The sequence below is a fragment of the Halichoerus grypus genome, chromosome 12 (assembly GCF_964656455.1).
Source record: "Halichoerus grypus chromosome 12, mHalGry1.hap1.1, whole genome shotgun sequence".
Taxonomy (NCBI): Eukaryota; Metazoa; Chordata; class Mammalia; order Carnivora; family Phocidae; genus Halichoerus; species Halichoerus grypus.
This window is the reverse complement of record NC_135723.1, coordinates 22,737,537-22,744,549: the sequence shown is the minus strand read 5'-3', so window position 1 is coordinate 22,744,549 and position 7,013 is coordinate 22,737,537. Positions and strand designations below refer to the sequence as shown.

The 7,013-nt window shown below is 39.9% G+C and overlaps 1 pseudogene across 1 annotated transcript; it reads right to left on the bottom strand.

Annotated features, from left to right (window-relative positions):
- Positions 1-2,128: 2,128 nt before the first annotated feature.
- LOC118528456 (large ribosomal subunit protein eL6-like) lies at positions 2,129-3,691 on the bottom strand (annotated as a pseudogene). Its single transcript, XR_013443035.1, has 2 exons — positions 3,336-3,691; positions 2,129-2,676 (listed from the first exon to the last, which is right to left on the bottom strand). The product of XR_013443035.1 is annotated as a large ribosomal subunit protein eL6-like (transcript).
- Positions 3,692-7,013: the final 3,322 nt, after the last annotated feature.

The following is a 7,013-nucleotide window of genomic DNA, read 5'->3' as shown; positions in this document are numbered from 1 at the left end:
CGTTAATATGCAAAATAAAGAGATGTCAAGTGTTGGTGAAGATGTGGAGAAAAGGGAACACTTGTGCATTGGTAGTGGAAACATAAACTGGTGTAGTCACTGTGGAAAACAATATGGAGGTTTCTTAAAACATTAAAGGTAGACCTACCATGTGATCCAACAATTCCACTTCTGGGTATGTATCCAAAGGAAAGGAAATAACTATCTTGAACAGATAACTGGACTCCCATGCTTCTTGCAACATTATTTACAATATCCAAGGTGGGGAAGCAGTCTAAGTGTCCATTCTTGTGTGAATGGATCAAGAAAATGTGGTATATGTATACAGTGGAATATTATTCGGCCTTAAAAAAGAAGGAAATCCTGTCATTTGCAGCAATCTAGATGAACCCGGAAGGCACTGTGGTAAGGAAATAAGCCAGACAGAGAAAGGCAAATACTGCATGGCATCCCTTACATGTGAGATCTAAAAAATAAATTAAACTCATAGAAACAGAGTAGAAAAGTAGTTTACAATGTCTGGGAGGTGAGGAAAATAGAGGGAAGTTGGTAAAAGGGCACAAACTTTCAATTATAAGATGAACAAGGTCTGCAGGTCTAATGTATAATATGACTATAATTGATAACACTGCATTGTATAATTGAGATTTGCTTAGAGAGAACTTAAATATTCTCACACATACACTAAAAGTGATGTGATGGATGTGTTAATTAACTCAGTGGAGTGAATCTTTTCACAATATATAATATATCAAATCCCATTGTACACATTAAATATCTAATAATTTTATTTGTCAATTACACATCAATAAAGCTGAAAAGATAATTTTAAAAAGCCTGATCTGCCTGAGGATATATTTCCAGTTCTGCTTCCACACATCCCTTCCCCATTATCTCATATTTTAAAGAAGAGAGGCCCCCTTCTCACCCTAATCTTTCTATAGCATATTATCCTACAGGAGAAAAACCTCTGTAGTCCATGGATATAATCAGAAACATAGTGTAGGTATTGGTATCAGTGTTGAGAAAGGGAGTCACACTAACAAATGAGTAATAAGTTCTTTTGTAGTTAGATGGTTTCCTACTTTGCTTTCAGTAAAATTGCAAGAAGATCTACAATCAGTTGTCAACTGATAATTAAAAACACAATCTTGTGCTAGTTTTCCCTGTGATTTTTGGCATATGACTGAAAGTGCAAAGAATTGAGAGCATTGCTGTAGCAAAGCTCCTTCTATCCCCACCTACTTATTTACATAAACAGTTTTTTTCTCAACATTTTCAAAACACAAAAAGGTGGGAGGATAAAACTGATGTTGAAACCTGTCTCACTTTAGCCACAAGTAGTAAGTAATTATGGCTAAATTGATACCTGACCTAATTTTCGCAAAAATTAGATACTTGACCTAATTTTAGCAAAACTAGCCAGTCTCCATCCAGCTCATTAAGATACATCTAAAATAAAAAATTTGATTTTTCTGTCTAATTAGCAAAACTTATAACCCATGTTGTTTTCATCAACACTATGCTAATAGTAGTTGAAATAACTTGATCCGTAATAATTTTTAAATATAGCTTCATGGTCACCTCAAATTAAAAAATGTAATTTCAACATATATGCCTTTTGTTGTGATAAGGTAATTGACCAAAGTCTTTGAAGAATAAAAATATTCATATTAGAAATCTTTAAAAACAAGGTGGGGGGTGCCTGGGTGGCTCAGTCGTTAAGCGTCTACCTTCAGCTCAGGTCATGATCCCAGGGTCCTGGGATTCAGCCCCGCTTCGGGCTCCCTGCTCAGCGGGAAGCCTGCTTCTCCCTCTCCCACTCCCCCTGCTTGTGTTCCCTCTCTCGCTGTCTCTCTCTCTGTCAAATAAATAAATAAAATCTTTTAAAAAATAAAAAATAAATTTAAAAAATATGTCATATTAGGATGAAAGGTTTTGGTAGAAGCAGAATAGAAATATGATTTCAAGGAGAGAAAGGAAAGATGCAAAATCTCTAATTATTAAAGAACAACTTGTTCATGTATTTTTTTTAAATAGATGATGTATTTAGATTCTGTTAGTTATATCTTGTAAGTGCTGTTATATATGTGTATATATATATATTTTTTTCAAATGGATCAGTTATTTAATTATGTTCTTTGTAAGAAATTTGGAACACCAATTTGTGAAGGTAAACTCCATTTGTGAGAGAAAACACAGGGCAGAGGTAGCCCTGAAGCTGAGGAACAGCTTTGATTTTTGGCAGAATTTGTGAGTCCACAGCTTTCTGATCAACCTTGCGCTGCTCTGTAATCTCGTTATTTCTCTTCCTCGGTGTCAAAGATCTCACCCTCCTGGTGTCTCGGCTTACGCAGCTTCTTCTTGAAGTAAGCATCAGTGAGATGTTTGGGGATTTTCACACTGCTGATATCAATTTTGGTAGAAGTAGCAATGACGAATTTCTGGTGTGTTCTACACAGAGTAACTCAATTGAGGGACAGAGGTCCGGTCACAAGTAGCAAGCCACTGCTCAGTTGCTTCAGGAAAACTACCCTCTTGCCTCTGTGGCGCCCAGTGAGGATGATCAAAATGGTCCCGGGAATGATACTAGCTCGCAGCTTTCTCACGTGCTGACTGAAAGGTTTTTTGCCGTGGCTCAACAGCTTTCGAGGCACATCTTCAGTAGGATAATACCTAGGCTTTTTTTTTTTTTTTAATTTTTTTATTGTTATGTTAATCCCCATACATTTACATCATTAGTTTTAGATATAGTGTTCCATGATTCATTGTTTGTGCGTAACACCCAGTGCTCCATGCAGAACGTGCCCTCCTCAATACCCATCACCAGGCTAACCCATCCTCCCACCCCCCTCCCCTCTAGAACCCTCAGTTTGTTTTTCAGAGTCCATCGTCTCTCATGGTTCTTCTCCCCCTCCAATTTCCCCCCTTCATTCTTCCCCTCCTGCTACATTCTTCTTCTTCTTTTTTTCTTTCTTAACATATATTGCATTATTTGTTTCAGAGCCAAGATGTCCATCAACAGATGAATGGATAAAGAAGATGTGGTATATATACACAATGGAATATTATGCAGCCATCAAAAGGAATGAGATCTTGCCATTTGCAACGACGTGGATGGAACTGAAGGGTATTATGCTGAGCGAAATAAGTCAAACAGAGAAAGACATGTATCATATGACCTCACTGATATGAGGAATTCTTAATCTCAGGAAACAAACTGAGGGTTGCTGGAGTGGGGGGTGGGGTGGGAGGGTTGGGGTGACTGGGTGATAGACATTGGGGAGGGTATGTGCTATGGTGAGTGCTGTGAATTGTGCAAGACTGTTAAATACCTAGGCTTTTTGCGAAGTTTAACCACTCGGGTACCACCGTTCTTGTCACCACCAACTGGTTTTGTGACAGTAGCAAGAACTTTCACCTTCTTTTTCTTTTCAACCCTGGATTTAGCTGCCAAATACTTCCTAGTGTACATGGCCTTTCTGGAATACATAGCTAATCGGGAATATCTGCTAATTCCTCTGACAAGGACAGGGTTTCGGCTGCAGTGGGGCTTCCCCTTCTTTGGCGTTTTAGCCTTGGGGTTACCCTTCTTAGCCTTGCCACCGGCATCAGCCTTCTTAGCTTCAGGTTTCTTCTCCTTAGCATCCGGCTTCTCAGCTTTTTTGCCTGCCATCTTGCAAGACGGGAAAGAGCTGTATATATTTTTTAATGATAATATTTACAACGCACTGGAAGTTACATCCTTTGCAAGTATTTTTAACTTGAGATGAAAAGTTTTAGGTGTCAGCTTAATGTGCAAGAAGATACAAAGCTTTACAAAATTATTTTGGAAGTGTTTGCAAGTAAAAAGTTTGAAGACCACTATTTTAGGAAACCCAGTCAGAGAGCAGTGTGTAGAATGGGGAGGAATTGAGAGAAATTGGGCAGGGCACCACTTAGGAGACAATTGATTTTTTCCAGATGTAAGGAATTTGAACTGTATCAAGTTCATAGTCATGGAAATGAAGAGAAGCAGACTGAAATCAAAAGCTACTAAGAAATAAGAATTATTAGTATCAGTCCTTGCTTCATTTCATCTTAAATTTTAAATATTGCCAAAACAGAATTTTCCGATGTTTCCTACCTGTAGACTCTGCCTGGACTTGGTCTTGAGCTCCTTGCTACCCACTTTCCCTCCCTTCCTTCCTCTCTTCCTTCCTTCCTTCCTTCCTTCCTTTTCCTCCTATTCATCAGACACTCTGCTAAGTGCTGAGACTTCTGAAACAGTTAATATCAGGTCCCTGGTCTCTGATAGCTTCCAGTTTAGCAGAGAAGCTTATAGCTAAGTATGATGCCGAGAGAGATATATGGCCCATACTACTCCACCTCTCTCCCCTTGTAACGTGCTAGGGGACAGAGAGCTAAAGCTTCCATTTCCCAGACTTCCTCAGATTCCATATGTGGCCCAGCTTTTGCCAAAGCAGACATATGAATGTTATATTTGGAAGACAGAAGTGAGACAGAGGTGGCGCTTTCTGCTGTTTCCACTAGCAAGCAAGGATATGGAGGCTCTGGTTTTTCTCTGACGATGTACCCAGGGTCTGGTACCTATTTCTGTGGGTGCCAGGGACATCCATTTTGATGGCATGGATCTGCCCTGAGGCAGGGTGCCTGGAGCCAGGAGTTGAGGCTGCCATTTCCTTATTGCTCAGCTTTCTGGTCATTCCCCAGTTCTCTGACCATTGCACAGGTTGGCATGTCTGGTGATTATTCCTGAAAGCTCATCCTGAAGCCTGTTTCTCCACACTTTCTAACCATTTTGTAAACACTTAGTTCTTTATATTAAATCCCTTTAAATTAGCTAGAATGGCTTCTTTTATTGTCAATCAAATCCTGGCTAACACAGATGAAGCCCATCATTCCTCCCAGCCTCCTGCCAGCCTCCTATTGTTCCCTACATCTCTTCATTGTCAACCAGCTGTTATCCTATGGGCCAGTGATAACTCTGGAATGGTACGTTGCTACTTGAATTGTTCCTATTTCTCCTCTGTGTGCTTTAATTTTTAGAACTGGTCTCTGACATGTTCTGATTGGTCCTGTTTTTGGTGAACTGCAGTCTCTCCTGCCTTACCCTGGTGAAGGCTATTCATAAACAGATCTAAATGGTGGCTTCAGAAGTATTGAACTCTTACATACTGTCTGCTCTGTTTGTCTGCCTCTGTGTTCCACTCACCTTCTTGGGACTCCATTACCTCTTTCTGTATCCTTTGGACAGAGTGTCTTACTCACCTTGCTTCTCCTCCGCAGTGTGACTTCCTGTAATTGGGTCATTTCCTTTAGAGCATCGATTCTGTTATTTGGCCTAAGAAGTCCCCTGAGGAGCTCATTTAAAATGCAGATTCCCCAACTCAACCCTGACGTAGTAGGTCTGAGGTATAGCTGGAAGTCTACATTTTTAACAAATGCAACAGGGCATTGTGACCCACTCGGGCCTTGTACTACACCTTGACAACTCTGTGAAGACAGTGCGTAAACCACTTGAGTGGTTAGGACAGAGAGTAGGTCCTAACTCCTTCCCTTTTCCCTGTACTGTGAAGGATGAGAAAAGAGAGACAATAAAGGGAGCCCCTAGGTTGTAAACTCGGATGACTAGGATTCCGATTGTAGCGCTGGTTCAAAGAGGGAAATTAAGAAGGGAAACCAGTTTATGGAGGAAATAATGAGTTCCATTTGAGACATGTTGGGTTTGACATCCAAATGAAGATGATATATTGTTGGCAGCTTGTAATGGATTGGTGACTCAGGTCTGGGGGTTGATTAGTGGGATGGATTCTCTGCTGTGTGGACTTCAGAGAATTACTGCTGTAGCTAAATTATTTCTTTAGTGTGGTACAACCATGATTGTCCTGAAGATGACATACATCTATTTGTGTCTTTCCCAATATGACGTGGAATCAATATATTTTGTATTTTTTACGAAATTGTATAAGAGGAAAAGTGAGGGGCGCCTGGGTGGCTCAGTCGTTAAGCGTCTGCCTTCCGCTCAGGTCGTGATCCCGGGGTCCTGGGATCAAGCCCCACATCGGGCTCCCTGCTCCGCGGGAAGCCTGCTTCTCCCTCTCCCACTCCCCCTGCTTGTGTTCCCTCTCTCGCTGCGTCTCTCTCTGCCAAATAAATAAAATCTTCAACAAAAAAAAAAAAGGAAAAGTGAGAAGATTCATGGTAGGATACTCAGTGTTATAAGTTGCCTAGGAGATGCCTAAGATCCAGCTCTTTCCCTCAGAGCTCTCCTTTTCTTTCCCTCAGTCCTTCCTTCCCTTTCCTCCAGCCTGCTGACAAATATACATTAGTTATGTAAATTGGGGAAGGAAAAATTATGTAGGATAAGTGTAAGTGAAGAGAACAAAACTCAAAACTACAGGTATTACTGTAAATGCAAATGTTTTACGGGTCTTTGTGTAAAGGAGAACTCTAGATATTCTTCCAACACATTGTGAAAGTTCTGTTTCTTCTCTAGGACTTAAAGCCATTGTTTAGGAGTGGTTTTCAAGCTTGGTTCGAGTGAAATCTTATGCAGAAAAAGTATTTCAGAAATGTAACTGTACTTGATTGAATTCAAATATATATCATTTACTCATGCTAAACCTGTTGCCTAGGTTCCATTAGAACAATGAGACTGTTTTGATGGAGATAAAAGTTTAAAGCTAGGGTATATGGACAATGGTTATATGTGAGCAAGCAAATTTCTTTCCAAATCTGTAATGATAAAATACTGATTCATTCAGAAGAGTAGTTGCAGATGAATACTTAAAAAAACAAACAAACATATTTTGCGGTCTTGGCATACTGAAAGTAAATCGATATGGTACCAGAACCCTAATTCTGAAATCTACCCTGTAATTATTTAACTTTATCAGGGGTCAGTCATAAATATTCATTGAACACTTAGTACGTTCTAGATGTTGAGGTTGTATTAGAGAAAACAGACACATAGAATTTATGGCCTAGCAGGGAAGGTAGACACTAAAAAA